The following is a 24,654-nucleotide window of genomic DNA, read 5'->3' as shown; positions in this document are numbered from 1 at the left end:
CATCTTATAAATACCCATAGTTTATTTGCTTGGAATGAAGCCTAAGAACCCTCCCCCCTTTAGAAAATATATTTGTCCATATCAAAAGAACTATTTTCAGCCTGCTAATCTGGATTCTTACATACTCATTTCAAATGTACAGGAAGGCGTTCGCTCTTAAGGGCAGCCCTGCAGCCATCATCCCACAGCTTCTCTTGTCATCCGACCCTCCAGGTGATCTTGATGGGATTTTAGAAATGGTTTTACCTACGCATGCTTACGCAATATTAAAATCTTGAATTTGGGAGTGTGCTCCATTTGGCTGGTAAACCCAAAAAAGCAGAGGGTGAGAATGGAGATTATATAATTCATGCTCCCTGACTTGACTTTTGTGTAACCGCAAACCTTCCAGCTCATTTGCACAATCCAGGAACTACCAGAGTTGTGCCCTTGTAGCTAGAATTTTTAAGGAATCAAATTCAAAGCAAAATCTCCTTCCAACCCCAAAAGCCTCTCCACAATGACAGAAGAGAAAGGAAACTATTGAATAAGTATGAAATATTTATCATTATTGAATAAGTACTAATACATTGAATAAGTATTAAATTAGAATGTGGTGTGCATTATAGGCCATCTGACCAAGGAACTGCAAAAGCAAAAAGAATTCTCACTCAAATATAATTTATCTCAAGGCAAATCGTACCTGGTACTCCAATAAGAGGACTTGATAGCACCATTTTTTTTTTTTTTAAGGGAAAGGGCTTATTGGTGGGGAAACCGGACAGACTGGAGGGAAGGAATGAAAAAGGAAAAGAGGGAGAAGGAAAGCATGAGGGGGAGGAAAAGGGGGAGGGGTTGAGGGGGAGGGGGGAGAGGGAGGGAGAGGGAACCATGTGTTGAAGAACAGGTCCTCTTAAAACTTTGCTGTGGGTGGGGGGTGAGCAAGGAAGTAGGAGCAGGGAATCCCATTAGGATGCAGGTGGAACTAATACCAGTGGCTGGGCCATGGGGTCACCTGGATTCCAGCAATGGCGGCTGGGGCTAGATCCTAGATTGCACCACAAATAAGACTGCGCCATTTTACTAACACTCTCCCCTTTTGGTTTTAATAAAGCAAGAGTTGTATGGGATTACATTAGCCCCAAAAGTCCAGGAGGGGTAAGGGGAGGATGATCTGTCTTTAGAGCTACTTCCTGCTGATATGGGGCAATGAGGTACTCTGCTGTCATGGGGTGATATCTCAAGCCGATGATAAGATCATTTGTTACACATCGTTTTGGCCTGTGTTTACCTGGGATGACTAAGCGTGCTGTTTGTTTGGCTCTGTCTGTTGTGGGAGAGACCCCCAGCTTGGCTTCCTTCATGGTCCTGTCTCCACACATGAAAGAATTTAAGGAGGAGGCGGAGACAGGTGAGCAGAGAAGCAAAATTTATTTAAAGGCAAAGAAAAATGTATTCAGGGTGTGGGAAACCCCATGAGGGAGAGCTGCCCCAGTGGAAGTTGGGGTCATCCTTGTATAGAATAGAGGATGGTATATAGAATGGTGTTTGACTGAATATTCAGAGGCAGCAAATTTTGGGACAGAGTTTTAGTACTGTCCATTTCCATGGCCCTTTTATGTAAATCTTGGCAATGTCATGGCATCTGCTGCATGTGGTGTTGCACATAGTAAAATCTAGGAGTGTCCTGGTGCTTGGTGCATGCAGGGGAGTGAGGCTCAGGTGCATGTGGGGAGTGGATGTGCTCAGCTGGCAACCACTTTGGGTATTTCTTTCTTTTAGGCAGAGTTATAGAGATAGAAATAGAGGGATGGAGGGAGAGAGGGAGAGGGGGAGGGGGAGGGGGAGGACTATTAATAGTCCTCTGTATGTATTTAGCGTTATTTATTCAGGTGTTCTACTTTGGACATTCAGTTTGTTTCTACATTTTGAAATTACAGACAATGGTGTAATGAAGACCGTTATACAGATGAATCCTTACATCCTTACATGTGGAACTGCAGAATCAAATGTAGGTACATGTGTAGTTTCATAAAATTGTGCCAAATTCTCCTTCAACAAAGTTATATGTGTTTTCATTTTCACCAGTAATATACAGAACTAAGGATTTTCCTATGTTCTTTGTCTACAGAATGTATTATCACAATCAAATTTGAATCATGAAAAATGATAAACTAAAATTGTCTTGATGCCAATTTCTATATATATGAGATTGAGCATATTTTATATATTTATGAGCCAGTTTTAAATATTTTGAGTGTGAGTTGTCTTTTTTGATAAATTTTTCTATTAGGTTTTTGGTTATTTGTATATTAGGAATATTATCTCTTTTCCCATGCTACACATTATAAGTATTTTCTGCCAGCTTGTTAGTTATCTTTTGACTTTGATATTGGAATTTTAGTCTGCAAAGAAGTTTTGTTTTTCTGAAGTTAAATTTATAATATTTTCTTTCATTGCCTGATTTTTAGTCATAGAAAACCTTTCCCTAAACTGAGATAAAAAAATCACCATGTTTTATTCTAATATCTATGTAACTTCATTTTTTACATTTGGATTCCAGATCCATTTGAGGTTTATTCTTATATTTAATGTTTGTATGGGCATTCCAAACTGCCAAATTTCTACCCAGTTTTTATAATATTATTAAAAATTCTACCATTGTTCCAATGATGAAATTCTTTATTATATACTAAACTTCCGTATGTATTTGGTACTGTTTCTATGTCCTCACTTCCATTTGCTGACCTGTTTATCTATTCATGCTAACGTACCATGTATTTTGTGTTTTGATCTCCTCTATGGCCCTGCTTTTCCTATAATTCCATTTTCCCCCTGTGTCTTCCTGACTATATTTAAATGTTTCATTTTCTATGTTAAGTGTAGAATAAAAATATTTTGCTTCATTAAGAGAATGGAAAGTGTTAGAATTGTGTTACTTTTTTTTTTTATTTGACAGATAGAGTTAGACAATGAGAGAGAGAGACAGAGAGAAAGGTCTTCCTTCTATTGGTTTACCCCCCAAATGGCTGCCACGGCCAGAGGTATGCTGATCCGAAGCCAGGAGCCAGGTGCTTCTTCCTGGTCTCCCATGCAGGTGTAGGCACCCAAGTACCTGGGCCATCCTCCATAGCAGAGAGCTGGACTGGAAGAGGAGCAACTGGGACTAGAATCAGGCACCAATATTGGATGCCAGAAGTGCTGGCAGAGGATTAACGAAGTGAGACATGGCATTTTTAAATTAACTTTAGGAGAAATAAAAATTCATAACAGGCAGTCATCCTAGCCAGTAAAGTGTTTCCTTTTGTTCAGGCCCACTTTGATATGTTCCAAGGTGTTCTAAAGTTTCTTCATAATGATTTTCCATATTTCTTGTTAATTTTATTTGTATATATTTAATTTTCTTTGATACCATGGTAAATGGGTTATCCTCTACTGCTGCATTTGATGGAGCAAGAATGAAAGGCAGATTCCCACCACTGTCCGGTTCCTTGTTGGCATGATTGAGAGTGAGTCCCCATTCCTGCTCTGCTGAGAAACTTCCAATCCCCTGCATTCCTCCTCACAACACATCTCAGCCATTAGCCTACAGCCATGAGTCTGAAAAGCTCTGGCAAACTGGCTCAGGACCCCTGACTGCCCTAACTAGATAAACCTCAGCCTGTTGGAGCTCCTCCCTGCCATGAGCACTGTGGTAGGGAGCCCCTCTCAGGGCTATATCTAAATAAACCTGTTCTGGCTTTGAGTGCATCTTCTGGCTCCTCTTTGTATTGTACTTCTTCAAACCTTAAAATATCTTAAGCCTAGTTATTGTTTGCATTTATAGCAAAAATAATTCTTTCTTGGATTGTTTTATTGTTTGTTGGTTTCAGTGTTAAATCTTAGAAGTTTCTAGTTACACAGGGTACTTTAAGAAGACTTTGGAAAATGAAATTAAAAGATAAGGTTATTTTGGTGCAAAAAGATGAAATATATACACACAAGGGTTCTTCAAAAACATTCATGAAAAATGCTTATTATTAAAGCAATATACGCCGGCGCCGCGGCTCAATTGGTAATCCTCTGCCTGCGGCGCCGGCACACTGGGTTCTAGTCCCGGTTGGGGTGCTGGATTCTGTCCTGGTTGCTCCTCTTCCAGGCCAGTGGAGGATGGCCCAAGTGCTTGGGCCCTGCACCCCATGGGAGACCAGGAGAAGCACCTGGCTCCTGGCTTCGGATCAGCACGGTGTGCCGACCACAGCGCGCTGGCCGCGGCGGCCTTTGGAGGGTGAACCAACAGCAAAGGAAGCCCTTTCTCTCTGTCTCTCTCTCTCACTGTCCACTCTGCCCATCAAAAAAAAAAAAAAAAAAGGCAATATACGTGAATTTAAAAACATTTTTAAACCAAAATAGACTTATTTTTGAAGACATTTTTCCATGAGCATATTGAAGTTTTCATATCTTCTATAAATATCACTGATTTCACTTAGACTTCACCAATTTTTATGTCTGCAATGATTTTTTTTTGTAAATTAGCTGATACTTTTAATACATTGAATACTACTAAGATAGCGAGGATAGTGAGCATAGTGTGGATATTCAGAGAAATAAAAACAACAAAATCTTTCTAAAGAATTCCTCACTGAAATGACATATAGTTGTTATTTTTAAAATCACAAAGTTGTTAAAAGATGAACCAATTATTGTCTCATTGAAATAGTAACTCAATTGACTCCATTATGCTGAGCAAAAGGCAGAGACTAAAGCACTTGGGTTATCTTCTGCTGCCTCCCAGGCTATGTATTAGCAGGACGCTGGATCAGAAACAGGGCATATCTAAACATAATCACTGAATTCCTGGTGTGAAGGTTCCCCATCTTACAGTAAATAAATGAAATTGTTACTTCTTAGTAAGCCATAAAATTCAATAGATTAAATACTGTAGTTGAAAAACATTTAAAACTGGGATTCCTAACATTGAGAATTTTCTAAATCTGAGATTACTAAATGGTAAATGTCTTCATTTATACAGATAGTCAAATCTCAAACTATAAAATTCCTGCTGTTAGATAATACCTGTGTTAATTGTTTTCAAGATGCAAACTTGGTTTATTATATTCTTGTTGGTTTTATTTTCTACTTTTTGAGTTTTAAGCCTTTTGTCTCTCAAAGTTCTACAGAAGTAAAACTTCCAGCAAAATAATGCTGACCTAGTCCTTTGAGATGACTCTTGCCTGTAAGACAAAATTAAATTTAACCATGGACTCCAGGTAGAAATGCCTAAGAACCATTTCTTCTAAAATCTTTTTGTTACTCAACTATGGCCAAAGGAGTTTTTGACACTGACTCCTAGTTATTACTCATATCTGGCCAGAAGTAGAACTAGATCAGGACAACAACCAGAACAGGTTGATCATCATCATTCCAAGATGATCATTTATCAGTGATGTCTTCAGCAAAAAGTCTTGATTACAACAGAGGAATATGAAAGTTACCATACCATAATTAAGATGGAGTCACTAATGTCAGCCCTAAACAAAAACAGATAAAGCTAAGGGATTATGAAGGAAGAGTTCATATACATGATTGCATGATAGTAACTTTCTCAAAGAACTCTTTCAGAGTTACAAACCTTACAGAGGGCTGACATTTCAAAAGAGAGATAATTACTAGATACAAAGCTTGGTATTTTCACATCCAAAGCTGGAATCTGTACATAGCATCCACAGTGGAGGGCTAAAATGGTCCTCTGACCTCTTTGTACATGGAAGAAAATGGTTAAGATTGGGGATATTGACTCAATATTTGTGTTTAGATAACAGTGAAGCCTTAGACTACATTATAGTAAACGAAGATGATGTCTATATAGTGGCCAGTTCTTTCTCCTGCACTTATATCAGTATACCTCATTCTGGGTAAAAACAAGTGTTAGTAAAAATAAGATTAACACTCCTAGTAAGTAATTGGAACTTATTTAGGATTTAAGGCTATTCTACTGTGTCTGCAAAAAATTTTACAGACAAACATCTAAACTAGCAGCCAAATAAATGTGTTTGAACATCTCTCTCCTATAAAAGGAACTAATCAATCACGTCACCATGGCAGTGCCTTTCATTCCCAGATCCTCTTCTCTTTGATTGCATTCAGCAGGAAGTAAGCAGAATGAAATCTGTACCCCATAGTTCATAGAAATGGGATGAAGGATTCACAGTGGGGAATTTGTAACAGTAGCTCAAGTGACTCCATTTTGCTGAACAAGAGTTAACTGTAGTTTTTGCAACCAGAGTGTGTTTAACCTAACTGATAAATAATGCTTACTTGAGAATTCCAGAAAGAGGCCTTGAGAAATCCAACTCAAGTTACATAGTAAACTGGCCTTCCCCAAAAAGCATGATCAGAGGACTGAATTTGTGACTGTAGGCTTGAAGAATCCCTGTGACACCAACCAGCACCTTAACACCTGGCCAGAGGCCAACACGCAGCTGGCCCTATCTTTGATTCCCCTACTCATGACTTCACCTCCATGTCCCCTTTCTTTTTTCTTTTAAAAGCTTTCCTGAGAATTTGAAATGATCTTGGTAAAAATTATGTCTTCTATCTCCCCAGGTTTCTATCCTCTTGAGTAAACCTATTTTTTTTTTTTTTTTGCATTAGTATCTCAAATATCAGCTTTTGAATGGTGAGTAGTTCAACCTCGTTTTTGTGGTAATGGCATTACCCTCTTGGAAACATTAATTCAAATCTGTCTCTTTCCAGTTACATAGTATCTGTTCACATCTCTCTTCCTTATATTCCTCCTTTAATAGGTCTATGTAAAGTTCTGATTTTCAAGAAGGGAAACATTAAAACAAATCCCTGCCCTCTCTTCTCCAGCTTTGCAACTGCCTTCATGTAGTGTTTGGATTGAGCCCATGGATTTTCTTTTTCAGCCTATTTCTCTTAACTTTGCATCATTAAATAATACCAAATTCTTCATAGTGATAATACAGGGCCTTTGAAATCATACTCCCACAAAGTACTTCTTATGGGTCAAGTGAATGTTACTTTGACAGTGAGCTTAAAATACTAGTTTTACATTTACATGGTTTTACATGGTTTCTAGATGCTCTTTCATATACATTATACCTAGTTGGATCTTTACTTATGTGATTGGATGAAGCTTATGGATATTCTCATTTTGTAGATAAAGAATGAATATACATGGAGGGCAAATAGTTTGTCTGAGACATTATATGATTGAACAAGAACCAGGAAGTTTTTACAGTCCATTCTGTCTCCTTTTGTTTGTAGTTTTTTTCTCTTGTGCAAATGTAGAAACTATTTTTAGGTACTATATAGACAAACTTATTGTTAACAATAGGATGTTGTTTTTGTACATACACTTACATGTTCCATAAATGTTCTTTTATCCAGAAAATATGGTCATGCACACATACACACACACACACACCCTTATGACATTAGCATATATAGATAGCTGCTGTCTTCAAGGGGCTTATGTGGCATCTCCTTCATCCAATTAACATGCATGAACTAAGCCCTCATGATATATTAGCATACATGGCTGCTGTCTTCAAGGGGCCTACATTTGAGCCTGGAGATCATAATTTTAATGCACTTACCCAATATCTAAGAAGGACCTGCCAATCCAGGGAGTGTTCTGGCCTCTGAGATAAAGTGATGAAGAAAAACTCAGTTGTGCTGTCACAGAGACTGGGGATCAATTAATTAGGATATTAACTGTATGTGACTTTTATGTTCTTTTCCTTTTGCACTTTTCCAACCAGGTTGCAGGGCCCTTTTATCATCTATCTATCTGTTTATCATCTATCTGACCTATCATCCATCTCTATTATCTTTATTTATTTATGTTATCTCAGAAAATTCTGTACTGGATATAAAAGACAGCATTCTCTTTTTTCGTGAAGCCCTAAACAAAAGCTTAAATGAAATGTGCCTTTGTGTAGAGAGGAGCTCAGGTGGTGGAGATCTCCGAGACAAATGAGACTCTCCATGACCATGTGATGCTTCCACTGGAGCTCAGTATTAGACCCTTGGTTCCCACTCATACTAAGAAACTTTATCCATGTAGTTTTATCTGAAATGTGCAAAAAAAGCAGCAGCATTAGTGTACTTGGATCAACTATGATGATGTGAATAAACTAACATTTCAGCAAGAATAAGAGTGGTTTAACAACTCTGATGATGATGAGTATATTAAATCCCTTAAAAGGGTAGAGCCAGGGACTATTTATCTTGATTTAAACAAATTGAAGACTTGGGTTTCTAGCTTGTCTGAGTCAATGAGGCTAAAATGTGTGCCTTATGTGTAAATAAATACGATAAAATGTTATTTACAATGATAGAAGTTTATGCCAGTTTGTGTGGTTGCAAAAAAAGAAGGAAATAATTATTCTTACCTGTTATTAAAAAAATAAGCAACCATTACACAGAAAAATAAAAGCTGGTTAGGCACTCCACAAAGGCATGATGTAAAGAAGATGAGAAGCAGCACATTGCAGGCAGGGAGCATGCCATTGTTTGGTGCTATTGAGTAACTGCAGATAAGTTCATAATTTTTTTTTAGCATAGTTGTTGCCTCAGCATTCATTTTTAAGCCTGATATAATTTTTGGAAACTCAGATGTGCCCCATAACCTTTGGCCTAGTTGAAACATCCCCTGCTTGTGTGGTTGTTTGTAATATAACTGGCTTGACCTGCGTCTCACTGACCCCAAACCCCACACACCCCATAGCCAATGACCACGATAAAACCTAATGGTCAGCATGAGAATCATGTAAGTAAGTTCCCCCTTTGTGCATGTCTTCTTTCAGTTAGCCACTCTAAACCCTGGGAAAGCCAAGGGTGAATGCCCATAGACCTTATTAAAAATTCAGTCTCCTAGATTCTCTTTCTCCCTTACCCTCTAATCTTTACCTCCACTGCACCTGCTGGGGGAGCTCCCTGCCACCTCCTGACTTTCCATCAGCCTCCTGTTAGCACATCTAATCTCTCTGGAACCTGTGAGCAATGAGTATCTTCTGTTTCATCTCCTTATTGTGTTTAACCTGACACACATACCCAAAGCTATGTCCCACTGCCCTCAGGTCAGTGCTCTCCCAGATAGTGACTTTCTTGGCTATGGCACTTGAAAGCGAGAAGTCTGAGAGTGAATGAGAAAAAAGCTACAGCAGTAGAAATCCTGACACTTGGAGACAAACAGGGGGCATTCCATGATGTACTTAGGTGTCCAGACTTCATCTCAGAGGACAAGGACTGACGTGTTGCTTACTATGAAATGTCTGAGATAGAGTCGACTGGGGCAGGGCCAGTGCATTCACAGGGAGTATTGACTGGTTGAGATATGGGAAGGGCACTCAGGCCTCCACTCTTCAAAGAGTGTTACAAACAGACTCTGTGTAAAGAATGTCTGTACTCCTCCCTGCACTGTTTTTATATTGTTTCATAATATCAAAAAAGGAAAAAAAATTGTCGTAGAGAGCTCACCACTCCCACAAAGCCCAAGATCTCCTTTGGATGGTACAGCAATATTTTTCCCTCTCAATGAGTGAATGAAAATGGTGCTGAGTGGCCATCATCATGCGCAGTGTGCTAAGCTGCCTTCTGTGTACTGTCTGATCAGGTTCCCTGCTAATAAGCCTGAGAAAGCAGTTGAAGGTGGTCCAGGTACTTGGGCCTCAGCTATCCACTTGGGAGACCCAGTTGGAGTTCCTGGCTTCTGGCTTCATCCTGGCCCAGCCATGGCCACCATAGATATTTGGGGAGTGAACCAGCAGATATATCTCTTGCTCTCTCTTTCCTGTCCCTTCTTTGTGCCACTCTGTCTTTCAAATAAATACAATAAATATTACAAAAAAGAAAATGCTGGTGAAATTCAGCCACAGAACAAACCTGTTTCAATTCCTGATACTGGGAAAAATGGTCATATGTATGGGGAATGGGGAAAGTTAGGGTCAGCATTATTACTTCTGCATTTTGTGCATCCAAGTTTTTTTTTTTTCCTTTGGGTAACCCAAGGGCATGTGTCATGATGAGCAACAAAGATCTTCAAAGGCACCACGACTGAGCCCAGGACAAAAGCACAAAGTAGGTCAGATGCTATGGGTGACTTCCATGACTGTACTCTTCTCTCTGCCTCCCTAATGCTGGAGCCTTCAAGCTGCTTCTGTGAATTTCCTGCTAATTGCTAAACTCAGACCTGTTCCTTTTAGAAGTGTTCAATATTCTCAATTATCTCTCCTGCTATAGACAAAGTTTTTCAGAGTAGTCGGTATTAGCATCAATTTAGATGATGGTTTGCATATCAATGCTCATCATATATTAACCAATCCATAGTTATTTGATTAAATTATTGTCATTACAGTCATTATTGCACAGTCTTTCCTCCTCCTTTAAATTGCAAGATGAAGCAAACTGTAACCATAGAATATCATGCTTTTAAAAATACCCCCATAAGTCTTTTTTTTTGAAAGATTTATTTATTTATTTGAAATTCAGAGTTACACAAAGAGAGGAGAGGCAGAGAGAGAGAGAGGTCTTCCATCTGCTGGTTCACTCCCCAGATGGCTGCAATAGCTGTAGCTGCACTGATCCAAAGCCAGGAGCCAGGAGCTTCTTCTGGGTCTCCCACACAGGTGCAGGGGCCCAAGGACTTGGGCCATCTTCTACTACTTTCTCAGGCCAATGCAGAGAGCTGGATCAGAAGTGGAGCAGCCAGGTCTTGAACTGGCACCCATTTGGGATGCTGGCACTTCAGGCCAGGGCATGAACCCACTGCACCACAGCGCTGGCCCCATTCTGCCATAAATTTTTAATTTACAGTGCTTGAACCATGATCCTGAAGCTTTATCATTATCTTAGTTTCCTCTAAAAGAGCATCCATGGTTCAATATGTTACAGTTTGGTTTACGTGTGTATGCCTATTTGTTTGGAATGTTCTCCAACTATATTCTTCTTTATTATTAATTTTCCCAGTGTTCTTTATCCCTAATTTCTGTTAAGTCTAACTGCTTTTTTAAAAGATTTTTATGTATTTATTTGAAAGGCAGAGATACAGAGAGAGAAGGAGAGAGAGAAAGAGAGAGAGAGCGAGAGAGAGAGATGTGTTTGAGTCCCCTCTGCAGTCAGTTTGTAAATAAAAGTTGCATAATGTTTGAGTCCCTCCAGAGTAACTAGGTGGTTACAAATCTTGTCAAAGATGCCCAACTTCCACTTCAGAGCCCTTACTGTCAGACTGGCTTTCTGGCACCTAACTGTCCTTGCTTCTTTGCCTTTTCTACTATTGCCCTTTGATGGGACCCTGGACCTTCCTTATGGGATTCACATTCCCATGCATTTTTTTCAGAGGTTTACTTCAGTCTGCTGCTCCTCTCTTTCAGGACACCCCCCAGTCTCCTTGTTCAATCTCATCTCTTTCACTCTGTAAATCCAGGACTTGAGTTTCTGACATGAGGAACTCTCTTCTTGGCCTCTGCCCAACCCATGAGTGGATTTGGCCTCTGACCTTATCCTCATTCTGCTGAAAGGAGTTCAAGAAAATCTTACCAGGCCCAGTAAGAGTAATTTGGAGCCTGTCCCTAGCTCTCTCTCTTTTAGGGTTGTTCAGTCACAGAGGAAATGAAACGTGAAGAGGAAGGTTATACAGTCCTTGTGGAGTCACAAAAAAGGGAAGGAACATGAATTTTCAAGACCACAACACAGTTGGAATTTTTTTAAACAAAACATAGCTTGGCTAGACTAATAACCTGCCATAAACCTAGGACTCATACTTTTTTTTAAAGCTTTATTTATTTATTTGAAAGTCAGAGTTACACAGAGAGAGAAGGAGAGGCAGAAAGAGAGTGGTCTTCCATCCACTGATTCACTACCCAAATGTCAGCTAAGGCTGGAGCTGGGCAGATCAGAAGCCAGGAGCCAGGAGCCTCCTCTGGGTCCTTCACATGGATACAGGACTTGGACCATCTTCCACTGCTTTCCCAGGCCACAGCTGAGAGCTGAATCAGAAGTGGAGCAGCCAGGACTCTAACCGGCACCCACAGGGGATGCTGGCACTGCAGGCACAGTGCCAGCACCATGATTTATCCTTTAGGCCAAGTACCTGATGGAGAATGTGTGCTCATAAATGTACGTTTCCTATTTCACTTCTGACTTATACTAATGGAAGGCACACACTGGAAGACTGAGAGCAAACCTGGAGACAGTTATCAACTTGCTCTCAAGGGAATTTTTCCCACTCAGAACTTCACTTGAGCAGATTTCCAAAACTTGCCAACACCCTACCTACTGCTGAAGAAGGCAGTAGTTCTGTTTACAGCTATAGGGTTATCAGTATGATCCAGAATGAAACACACAACTGAGTGAGCAATGCTGGGGACAGAATCTAAAGTGGGTTCTCAGTGACCTAAGTTACCATGAAAAGTCAGGATATTTTGGGAGTATCCTCTTGAGAGCTATGCAACTAATGAGTTAGCTATCTATTAATTGGTCTAATTTAAGAAAGATCTAAAGGGACTTGATAGAAATCCCTCTGCCTTCTTCCAAAGATTGTGAGACTCTCTTAGGAGATATACTGATTGAAACTCCAAGACCCAGGGCCATATAGTGATTCGTAATACTTATTTCATAGCTTAAAGTGCCCCAGGAATTCATAGAAGGTTTCAAAAATTGTCAGTAGGCCCTGACACTAACTCTTCTTTGTTAGTGCAGGCTTTCTTTAGACTAACAGCTCAGATATGGCAGAAGAAGGGGGGAAAAGACAAAAGGATAGATGGAGATGGTTAAGCCACTGCTTGGAATGCCAGCATCCCATGTTGGAGTGACATTTTGAGTCTTGGGTGCTCTACTTCTGGTCCAGCTTCCTGCTAATGTGCTTGAGAAGGCAGTGGATATTGGCCCAAGTTCTAAGGTTCCTGCCAACCATATAGGAGACCCAGATGGAGTTCCTAGTTCCCGGTTTTGGCCAGTCTTTCTCTTTTGACCATTTGGGAGAGTGAATCAGAAGATGAAGTTCTCTCTTTCTCTCTTTCTCTTTCTCATTCTCTGACTTTAAAATAAATAAGTAAATAAAAAATCATAACTAAAATGCCAAAAATATAGAGATAAGCCACCTGTTACCTGTGGCACTCTAGTCAGCTTGAGGTAACCAGAGGAACAAGAAGACTATAGGTGAGTGACCCCAGCCCCCACCAAGGGCCCCCAGACTGCCAGTAAAAGTGGGGGTTAATCAATGCTTTTGTTGTACACCAGAAGGTCCTTGGAAAGGAGACTGCCCAGATTATCCCCCACTCGACAGATGGAATCAGGCAAGATAAAGTCAAGATAGCTCTCTTCAACTAAAGATAATATGTGATGGGTATGAGGCTTCCTTGGTGGCACCAGGCTACCAGATTCTTGTCTCCTCTGAGGATCCCCAGGTAACCTTAGCTGCTGCTGGATATTGGACCCATACACTTGGGCTAAACACTGTTAAGGGAGATCTTTCTTATAAAGAATGTAATATAAAAGCAGTATCTCAAAAAAAAATAAGGATAGACTAAGAGGTTTCTAAACTTTGGTCTGTAACACAGGGTCAAAAATGCTGAAATGGTGCTTTCTGTGTATACCAGAATGCCCTGTTCCCCTTCTAAGGAGAGTCATATTATCTAAGTTTGGAATCTCAGTAAACTAGGAAAAAAACTGAGAGAGCTCCAAGTCCCTAGAAGTTGAAGGTTTGAATCCAAGGAATTATTGCAAAATATACCAGTGCCTAAGAAAGAAGAGATTCCTCCAGGTGTTGGAAACCAAGTTAACCAAGAAATGTGGGCATGTGGCCAAGTAGGATAAATAGCCATGCCATGCAGGTAAAAGCAAAATTGAAACAGAATTTTGACCACAGGTAAAGCAGCAACCCTTGAAGCCATACGAGGAATCGTTCCTTTAATAAATAGGCACTTAGACCAGGGATTGATCAAGCCATGCAGATCCCTGTGTAATATTACCATGCCACCTGTCAAAAAGCAAAGAATAGGAAAATGCACGTTTGTACAAAATCTTATGGCTTTCAGCAACCCAGTCTGAGACATACATCCTATAGTACCTAATCCTTCCATCCTATTAGTTAATATCTCCTGGGAGAACAAATTTTATACAGTGTGGTATTTAAAAGATGCATTGTTTGCTCTGCATACTCTTGGATTCTGAATCCTAGGATATATTTTCTTTTGAATTAGAGGACCCATACTCAACCAAAAGCAATAGTATTGCTTGATTATCTTACCCAAAGCATTAAAGAACACCACTCCACACACTATTTTCAGGGAAATTCTGAATAAAGTTTTAAGAAAATTAAGACTGAAACAGAGCATTGTATTATAAGATGTGGATGACATCCTCATACCCAGCCCTACTAAAAAAGTCCCTGATATGGGGCCGGTGCCATGGCTCACTTGGTTGATCCTCCGCCTGCAGCGCCAGCATCCCATATGGGCACCGGGTTCTAATTCTGGTTGTTCCTCTTCCAGTCCAGCTCTCTGCTTTGCCCTGGGAGGGCAGTGGAGGATGACCCAAGTACTTGGGCCCCTGCACCTGCATGGAAGACCAGGAGGAAGCACCTGGCTCCTGGCTTCAGATCGGTGCAGCGCCAGTCGTAGTGGCCATTTCGGGAGTAAACCAATGGAAGGAAGACCTTTCTCTCTGCCTCTGTCTCTCACAGTCTATAACTCTACCTGTCAAATAAATAAAAAAATTAAAAAAAATAAGAGTTTGGAGACAGAAGGTCTTTAAAAAAAAGTCCCTGATAAGAAACTGTAGCCAATGTTAAGCTTCCTAGCCAACAAGGGGCATAAAGTATCTAAAGTGAGGCACAAATACCTGGAAAACTCTAAAATACTTGGTTTTCATTGTTGCACAAGAACAGCACAGTCTTCCTCAAGGGAGAGGATTCTTGGGGATGGCTGGCTTTTACCACATCGGGATCCTTATTATGGACTGAACACTAAACCACTCTATAATAGACTTTAGGGTCCAGAACCGGATCTCTTAAATGGACATGGACGAGCTAAGTGACCAAATTTTCAATAAGCTTAAAAGTTTGCTTATGGAAGCATCTGTCCTAGATTTGTCAGACTTTAACTAATCAGTGGACCTTTGTGTTCATGAAAGACAGGGAATTGTAGGGGATATTGATCCAGACGTTAGGGCCTTTAAAAAGAATGATAGCCTACTTCTCAGAGAAGTTGAAGACTATGGCAAAAGGATGACTCCCTGTGTTTGAGGACTGTAACTACCTTTTATCTCAGTCTAAGAAGCAAAGAAGCTGAGAGTTAGCCAACATGACACTGTGAATCCCTCTCCAGCAGGTCTATACTCTTCTAAGAATTAAAAGACATATTTGGTTGTCCCCAAAGAAAATACTACAACACTAAGCTATGTTGCTAGACTGCCCTCAGATCTCCTTAAACTCCTGTCTTATCTTAAAGCCAGCTACCCTACTCCCTGAACCCATTTGTCCCATTACCTTTGCTTACCCAGAGGTGATTGAATAAGTTTACTCTAGCTAGATAATGCCCCAGATTAAATCATTACCCAATACAGAAAAAGAAATATGGTTTGTGTTTATATTCAGACAGAAGAACACAGGCTATGCAGTAGTGGTCCTGCATTCACAGAAGCCAAAGGACTAGCATTGGCTACCTCAGATCAAAAGACAAAATAATTGCATTAAGCAGAGGGTTAGAAATGCAAGGAGGAAAAATATTAAACTGTGCACTGATTTTAGGTATGCTTTTTCTGTTATGTACACACATGAAGCCATTAAAAAAAAAGACTTTAAACAGCAACAGTAAATATATTAAACACAAGCCAGAGATTCTTAAATGGCCGGAAGTGAACCACTTCCCCCAAGGAACTAGCTGTGGTGCATGTAGAGGTCATCGAAGAGGAGAATCAGAGACGACAAGAGGAACTAACCTCGCAGACACAGCTGCAAGGTGACTGCTGTGTCAGGAGAGTTTCCTCTATTGCCAATAATTTCCTCCCTACCAGCATACCCTGCCCCTCCCCCCAATATAATGAGTGCAGCCACCTGTAAGTTTACACCAGCATACCCTCACCCTTACCTTGCCACTAGTAAGGGTTATAAGTGTTCTCCAGAGGTTAAGAGTTAAATGATTAACCAACAATGGGAATTTTATTCCCCAAACAGTGTGGACACTCCTTAAGAGTGTTCATGATTCTACCCATTAGACATATATTTATGTTTTTTTTTTTTTTTTGACAGGCAGAGTTAGACAGTGAGAGAGAGGGAGAAAGGTCTTCATTCCGTTGGTTCACTCCCCTAATGGCCACCATGGCCGGCGCTGCACCGATCAGAAGCCAGGAGCCAGGTACTTCTTCCTGGTCTCCCATGTGGGTGCAGGGGCCCAAGCACTTGGGCCATCCTCCACTGCCCTCCCGGGCCACAGCAGAGAGCTGAGCTAGAAGAGGAGCAACCAGGACTAGAACCTAGGATGCCGGTGCCGCAGGTGGAGGATTAGCCTAGTGAGCCACAGTGCCGGCCAATATATTTATGTTGACCAAGGTCCTAAGCACCTCATGCATTAAAACAAAACATGAAAAAATAACTGAGCAGTGTGTTTGTTGCCAAAGAAACAATGTACACACTAGGCCTCCTGTATTCCCTACTGGTATCTGGCCAGAGCAACTTAAATCTGGGTGACAGCTGGCGCCGCGGCTCAATAGGCTAATCCTCCGCCTTGCGGCGCCGGCACACCAGGTTCTAGTCCCGGTCAGGGTGCCGGATTCTGTCCCGTTGCCCCTCTTCCAGGCCAGCTCTCTGCTATGGCCTGGGAGTGCAGTGGAAGATGGCCCAAGTTCTTGGGCCCTGCACCCCATGGGAGACCAGGAGAAGCACCTGGCTCCTGCCATTGAATCAGCGTGGAGCGCCGGCCGTGGCAGCCATTGGATGAACCAATGGCAAAAAAGGAAGACCTTTCTCTCTCTCTGTCTCTCTCTCTCTCACTGTCCACTCTGCCTGTAAAAAAAAAAAAAAATCTGGGTGACTTTACTGGGAAAAAATTGGCACGTTGATTTTTTTACTGTTATGCCCACAGCTTCTAAGGGATAAAAGTACCTCTTGATGGTTATGCCTATATCTACTGTCTGTATTACAAACCTTTCTTTGTAGATCAAAAAGGACAATGAAACAATGTACAATCAGCTCTATAGAGACACCTGACTAATAGAAAAGAGCTGGACAAATCTCACAGAACAAACTTGAATGGAAACAAATAAACCCTACTCAGTATGACTTGGTTTCTTCCATTCTTGGACCCCTGATTACTCTCCTTCTTCTTTTGATCTTTGGGCCATGCATATTGAATTGTCTGCTACAGTTTGTGACAAAACCCATCTAGGCTATGAAGTTTCAGATGGTTGTTATACAAGGATAGAAGTAGTTCAGGGGCAATATATATTTTTTATAGCTCAAACTGCATGGCTTTTATTTTAAATATAATACAAAGGCATTAGATGGCTTACACTGGTGGCTGTGAAAGTTGAACAAGATAGTGTGCATGAAATGATCACCATAATGTGCACAGAGTGAACACCCAGAGTTATGGCAGCATTATCATTTTTAATATATAATGCTGTGAAAACTCAAAAATATTTATACTTTTAAAATTCAAGGTCAAGTTATTGCATGGTTGATGAAGTAAAGACAGGGCCTAAGGAGAGAATGGGAGTCATTTGCCAATCCAACTGGCCATGTTCTCATTATTGTGGAGCATCCTTTACTATATCATCTTTCTTAGCATTATTACCCTTTTTATCAACTGTATTGTCATCAATGAACTCGAAGTCAAATCTCAGGCCAGCAGAGTTCATCAAGTGAAGTGGTGGCCTAAGATGAAATGAATCCAAAGGAGCAGTAGTAAATGTTGTGATCACTATAAAATGACATCAACATCAATTTAGGGCAATATCTTGACCCATGAACCTATCTTAGATTACCTGGAAAAATATTGGCTCCTCTATTGGTTCCTAGGATGGTGCTTACACTCAGCAGGAAGTATAAATACAGAAGATGGAACTTTATTCTCTGCCCCTCAAGAATGAGGAGCAGGGTAAAACTAGAGGAGGGATTTGTCAATAACAAATGCCTGGAGCAGTTCACAAATCTTTATTTTGCCTCATTTTTATTTTAAAGAGCCTAAAAGCATCTGCTATTCTCCAAAGTTGTCTTTCTGGTTTTCAGTCACATAAAAGGAAGAGATGCCTGGTCTTTTCTAAACCCTACTGTAAATGTAATGCCGATTCAGATGTGACAGTGCATTCAAAGTTCACACATTGCTTCATTTTAATACTAATATCTCCACTCCAGGAGGAAATTAAACCTTGTTTCCATAATATACAATCTATGTTGTAGCGTGTTTCTGACATGCACCCCACTTGTGATGGCAAGAACTCCCCCGACATATTATTTTCCCCTAAAATTAGAGATATCCATTTTCCTTGCTCCTTTACAACTTGAAATTATTTCCTGTGGTTTCCTTATTTGCTGCAAATAAATTATTTTTCATGATAGCTCCTTCTGCTGCATTTCTTATAATTCACAATGAAGTAGCTCCACAGTTTTGGATGGGCAACAAAATGAAATTTCCCATTTCCCTGATGGCTAAAGATCCTGAGCATTTTTTCAAGTGTCTGTTGGTAATCTGAATTTCCTTTCTTGAAAAATGCCTATTCAAGTCCTTTGCCTACTTCTTAACGAGATTGTTTGTTTTGTTGTTGTTGAATTTCTTGTCTTGAGCTCTTTATAGATTCTGGATATTAATCCTTAAACAATTGCGTAGCTTGCAAATATTGTCTCCCATTCTGTTGGTTGTTTCTTCATTTTGCTGAGTGTTTCTTTTGCAATACATAAGCTTCTCAGCTTGATGAATCCTATTTGTCAATTTTGGCTTTGAATGCCAGTGCTTCTGGAGTCTTTTCCAAGAAGTCTGCCTATACTACTGTCTTGCAGTTTCCCCAATGTTCTTTAGTAATTTGGTGGTATTGGGTCTTAGATTTAGGTCTTTGATCCATTTTAAGTGGATTTTTGTGTAAGGTAGGGGACTTGCTTCATACTTCTGTATGTGGAGATCCAGTTTTCCCAGCACCATTTGTAAAGAGATTACCCTTGCTCCAAGGATCATTTTAGCTTGTTTGTCAAATATAAGTTGGTTGTAGATGCTTGGATTGATTTCTGGAGTTTCTATTCTGTTCCTTTGGGCTACACATGTGTTTTTGTGCCACTACCGTACAGTTTTGATAACTACCCTGTAGTATGTCATGAAATCTGGTGTTGTGATGCCTCCAGCTTTGTTTTTGTATAAGATTGCTTTAGCTATTTAGGTTCTCTTGTGTTTCCATAAGAATTTAGCATCAGTTTTTCTAGATATAAGAATGTCATTGGTATTTTGATTGGGTTTGAATTGAATCTGTAAATTGCTTTTGGTATTATGTACATTTTGATGATATTGATACTTCCAATCCATGAACTGGAAAATTTTCATTTTTTGTCTTCTTCAATTTCTATCTTTAATGTTTTGTAATTTTCATTGCAGAGATATTTGACATCCTTGGTTAAATTTATTCCAAGGCATTTAATTCTTTTTGGAGTGCTTGTGAATGGGATTGATCTTAAAAGTTTTTTCTCAGCCATGGCATTGTCTGTGTATACAAAGGCCATTGATTTTTCTGTGTTGATTTTATATCCTGGCAATTTACCACAATCTTTTTAATTTCCAATAGTCTCTTAGTGGAATCTTTTCAATCCCCTATGTATGGAATCATGTCATCTGCAAATAGAGATAGTTTGATGTCCTCCTTTCTAATTTGTATCTCTTTGATTTCATTTTCTTGCCTAATGTATCTGGCTAAAACTTCAAGGATTATATTAAATAGCAATGGTGAGAATGGGCATCTTTGTCTCATTTGGAATCTAAGGGGAAATGCTTCTAGTTTATTCCATTCAATAGGATTCTGGCCCTGGTTTTGTCATAAATTGCCTTGATTATGTTGTGGAATGTTCCTTCTATAACCAATTTGCTTGATTTTCATCATGAAGGATGTTGTATTTTATCAGTGCTCCATGGTGGGGTGAATATTCATGGAGCCCCCCCAAGTCTGGCATTGTAGAGCTCTTGTTAACAGAAGGGGGTGGGGATGGTCACCTTTGTTGATGTGATCACCTGCTAACCTCCTCTCCTCCAAGTTGAGTAATGACTGGAATTAGCCCAAAGTAGGTTCAACACTCATCAGTGCCACCATGTAAACCACACAAATGATCTTTGCAGCTCTCACCCTGAGCACTGTTCCAGCTGCAATGACCCTCCAGAGGCAACCAACGTGCTCTGAGCATATGGAAGCACACCCAGAGACCCAGCTACACCTGCACACTCTCATGTAGCCACCAAGTCCCCACAGTCTCAGCACACAAGGCTCCCACAATCGCTGGGTCAGAGGTTTGGCTCTGCCCTTCCAGCCTGTCCATTCAACAGAGAGGCAAATGTTCCTTTAGGCAGGTGTGCCTAGATGGCATGTTTCTGAGGTCTCTTGGCAATACTTTCAGACGAGTGACTAAGGAATACATTTAGGTTTCAGAATGTTTTAAGAGTTCAAGTTACTGTCATCTACATTACTTAGACTTATTTAAGTTTCTATTTTGGCTCTAGCATTTTGATGTATCTTTACCAAATACCTATTTCAGAAATATCATGTTAAATTTCTTATTTTGGAAAAAGCATTCAAGATGAATAATAATTATAATGACAGATAGAAGTAGACATCACATTACAGAAAAAAATATCTTAAGTAGAATTAAAAAAATATGAGCTAGAAGATTAGAAGATCTAATCTAGATCATGCATGTTGATTAGAGCTAGAAGATCAATATATCTCTCACTAACACTGCCTGTCAAAAAATTATATCAGGCATAAAAGGAGAAGCAAATGTAATGATGGTTTTTAAATGATTATTTGCATACTGAAACAGAAAATCCTTGAGATTTCTCCAAAAACATCAATAACACAATATTTTATGCAATAAGTTAAATGAACTTCTTTTGGGAATTACCTTTGATACAACCCATTTCTTTATTTAATTCCTTTGCTTATTTTTCCTCAATCAGGTCTGCCATAGATGTGGCAGGAATACAACCGTTGTGCCATCACCCACTGCTCCCCCGGTATACATTATCAGAAAGCAGGAATCAGGAGAAGAACTGTGATTCAAAACCAGAGCCTCCAATATGGGACAAGGGCATTGGAACTGGCATCTTTATTGCCAGTTCCATTCCTAACTTTTCTGTTTCAGCAGGCAGTTGCCCTGTAAGATCTGCCCAGCCTGTAACATCTGGACTGCTGCCATAGTTGCAATGATGGATGGAGGGTGCCAGTCCTTGTTCACTTTCATCTGGTAAAGGAAGGGCAAGGTGCCTCCTGGTCTTGGAATTTGTCCTCCTGGGTAGAGGATTGGGAAACAATAAGCCTACTAGTACTGCCAGGACCAGCTGAGAAGATGCCAGTTGTTGCTGCCTGGTGTGGAGGAGGAGAAAGATAGTTTTGCATTTCTGGTTTGCAACCCCTCCTGTGACATAGAGGAGACAAAACAGATACCAGGAAACTCACTGTAATGCCATTCATCCAAACCTGAGGCCTCCAACTAGTCTCCATGACAGACAGTAGTCACATTTAAAAGGAAGAAATAGAAGAAAAGTAGTCTGTCATCTTTTCTGAAGCCTTGTCCTAGAAGCTTGTTCTTCAAGATGATTTTGTTGTTGCAAGGCTGATCATGTCAAAGTGAAAAACAATGATCTCAAATGTGGTATTTCTTTTCTTTTCTACTAACAGAAAATTGTGATATTTTGCCTTTCTTTCTTTTATCATGAAGAAAGTTTTCTGTTTGTTCTTCATGTTTTTTTTTTTTTTGAGCATTTTGGAAAATGTGCAGGCTTCAAAATCTTCCAATATCTTTGACTTCTTGTATTTCCTTTGCAAATATATGTGAGAAAAATGGAACAAGATCTAGCGATTGCCATTTTGTTATGTGGACCTATTACTGTTAGGTAAATTATGATTCCTGCACATGTTTTAGAATTATTGTGAATAATATGTTGAAACTCTGTAACAATGTGCTATTTTGGTATATATTATTTTAAAATGAGTAGAGGGACTTACATGGTGGTACAGTGGGTTAAGTCAGTGCTTGCGATTCTGGTATCTCATATCAGATAGCTGGTTCAAGTTCTAATTTCTCTGTTTTTGGTCCAGCTTCCTACTAATGTGCCTGGGAAGGCAGCAGAAGATGATACAAGTACTTGGGACCCTGTCATCCATGTGAGACCCAGTTGAAGTTCTGGGCTCCAGGCATCAGCCTGGCTCAGACCTAGCTGTTGTGGTCATTTAAGGAGTCAACTAGTGGATGGAAATTCCCTGACGTTCTCTCTGCCTTTCAGATCAGTTAATTAACTAATTAATTAATTAAATATTTTGTAAATAAATAAAATGAATACATTTTGTGGTATCTGGTTTCATGTTTGAAACCCTCTGTGAAACTATAGATTAAAAGTTTGGTACTTATTTGTGTTTTTCCATTATTCTAATGGAACAAAATAAGTATAAGCAGAGAGAAAACTATTTTCATTATAAAGTATAGCAACATATATGAGAGCTCTTCAAAATATTGATGGAAAATATATATTATGAAAAATCTATGCATGGATTTCAAACTTTTTACCCAAATAAACTTGTACCAACAGCTTGTTGTAACACACTTGAACAGGATCTGCTATGAGGCACTGAGAAGGATAGGACATCAACTTGACAAAGTCTCCATCAGACAACATGAATTTTGCCAGAATTGAAGCAAGATCAAACATCTAATTAGTGATGAAGGTTAGGGGGAAGAATGGTGAAATCATAAAGTTTATGGGAACAACATCCCAAAGAAATCAATAGTTCATAAGTAGATGGCTCCTTTTAAGAAGGGACAAGACAATGTCAAAGATAAAGTTCACAGTGGCAGACACTGGACCACATCAATTTGTAAGGAAAATGTTTATCTGTGGGTGGCCTAATCAAAGAGAGCCAATGATTAACAGCAGAAACAACAGTCAACAGCATAGACATCCTAGTTACTTCAGTTTACATAGTGTCAGCAAGCTTTCTACTGGATGAGTTTTAAAACTGCTAAGTCCAGATCAGCAGTAGATGAGACAGGAGTTTTCAATGGAAATTTTTTTAAAGATTTATGTTGTTTATTTGAAAGACAGTCACAGAGAGAGGTAGAGACAGAGAGGTCTTCCATCTGCTAGTTCACTCCCCAGATGGCAGCAACGGCTGGAGCTTTGCCAATCTGAAGCCAGGAGCCAGGGGCTTCTTCTTGTGCCTGGCCCAAGTTGCTGACTTGTGGGTGCCCTCCATCTACTGCTGTAGCCCGGCCTGCAGTAAACACAGCACCTTCAACCCTCTGCTGTCCTCCACCTTCCTGGTCTCGGGCCAGCCCATTAACATCGTCTATGGCTCTGGGAGGATGTTAGGATTTCTTGCCTACCACACCGTTCAGATTGCGGGCCTTGTGGACTAGCCCAGGCCTTTGGCGTGAGCCTGCAGGAGCCTGGCAAGTTCATGGAGTATGCAGTCTTCTATGGCATCTTGGGCCTGAGCTACCCTAGCCTTAGCTTTGAGGGCATCACCGCTGTCTTAGACAACCTGTGGGCGCAGGCCCTCATTCCTCAGAACCTCTTTGCCTTCTACTTGAACAGCAAGGAAGAGAAAGGCAGCATGATGATGCTCGGCGGTGTGGACCCCTCCTACTACAGCGGGGACCTTCACTGGGTGTTCATGTCCAAACCTCTCTACTGGCAGCTGGCCATGGACAGAATCTCCATGAATGGGGAGGCCATTGCTTGTGACGGCAGCTGCCAGGGCATCATCAACATGGGGATCTCTTTGCTGATTGGCCCGTGGAACCCTGTCCTCAACATTCAGAAGATCATCAACGCCCAGCACCCCCATTCTGGCGAGTATGTCATCAACCGTGATGCCATCAGCACCCTGCCTGACATCATCTTCACCATCGATGGCATGGACTATCCCATGCCAGCCAGTGCCTACATCCACAAGAGCTTGGCTGCTACTCATGCCTCGCAACTTTGACGAGAGCACCACCCATGAGCCTGAGCCCTATGAGGTGTGGGTGCTGGGAGACGTCTTCCTGCAGCTCTACTTCTCCATGTTCGACGGGGCCAAAAACAGGATCGGCCTGGCCCCTACAGTGTGAATGCCGGACTCTGCCAACAGACAGTGAGGCCCACCCCAAACCCAGATGCCAGCCAGTGGGTGGGGGCTCCTGCCCAGGGGGCTGCCCCAGCTGTGTCTGGCACCTCTGTCAAGCCCTACTCCCCAGGCAAGAATAAAGGATCTCATTTTCAAAAAAAAAAAAAAAAAAAAGTCAGGACTTGGGCCATCTTCTGCTACTATCCCAGGCCACAGTAGGGAGCTAGACCAGAAAGGGAGCAGCTGGGACTAGAACTGGTGCCCATATGGCATGCTGGCACTTCAGGACAGGGCTTTAACCCACTGTGCTACAGCGCCTGCCCCTCAATGGACATTTTTAACAAGTGGGATCAAGATCCAAAAGTATTTATTTTTTCA

General features: G+C 40.6%; 1 long non-coding RNA gene and 1 pseudogene across 2 annotated transcripts; both read left to right on the top strand.

Annotated features, from left to right (window-relative positions):
- Positions 1-1,249: 1,249 nt before the first annotated feature.
- LOC149127112 (uncharacterized) lies at positions 1,250-21,866 on the top strand. Of its 2 annotated transcripts, none has more exons than XR_016232695.1 (3): positions 1,250-1,390; positions 1,920-1,990; positions 21,129-21,866. It is a non-coding gene; the product is annotated as an uncharacterized LOC149127112 (long non-coding RNA). The 2 variants fall into 2 exon arrangements; XR_016232696.1 differs by lacking the exon at positions 21,129-21,866 and adding an exon at positions 14,478-14,670.
- A 1,021-nt stretch (positions 21,867-22,887) lies between these two features.
- LOC100340676 (pepsin F pseudogene) lies at positions 22,888-24,413 on the top strand (annotated as a pseudogene).
- The last annotated feature ends 241 nt before the right edge of the window (positions 24,414-24,654 follow it).

The sequence above is a fragment of the Oryctolagus cuniculus genome, chromosome 4 (assembly GCF_051225735.1).
Source record: "Oryctolagus cuniculus isolate XC-2025 breed Fujian yellow rabbit chromosome 4, ASM5122573v1, whole genome shotgun sequence".
NCBI lineage: Eukaryota > Metazoa > Chordata > Mammalia > Lagomorpha > Leporidae > Oryctolagus > Oryctolagus cuniculus.
Note: the sequence above shows the minus strand (reverse complement) of the source record. Positions and strands in the feature narration are given on the sequence as shown.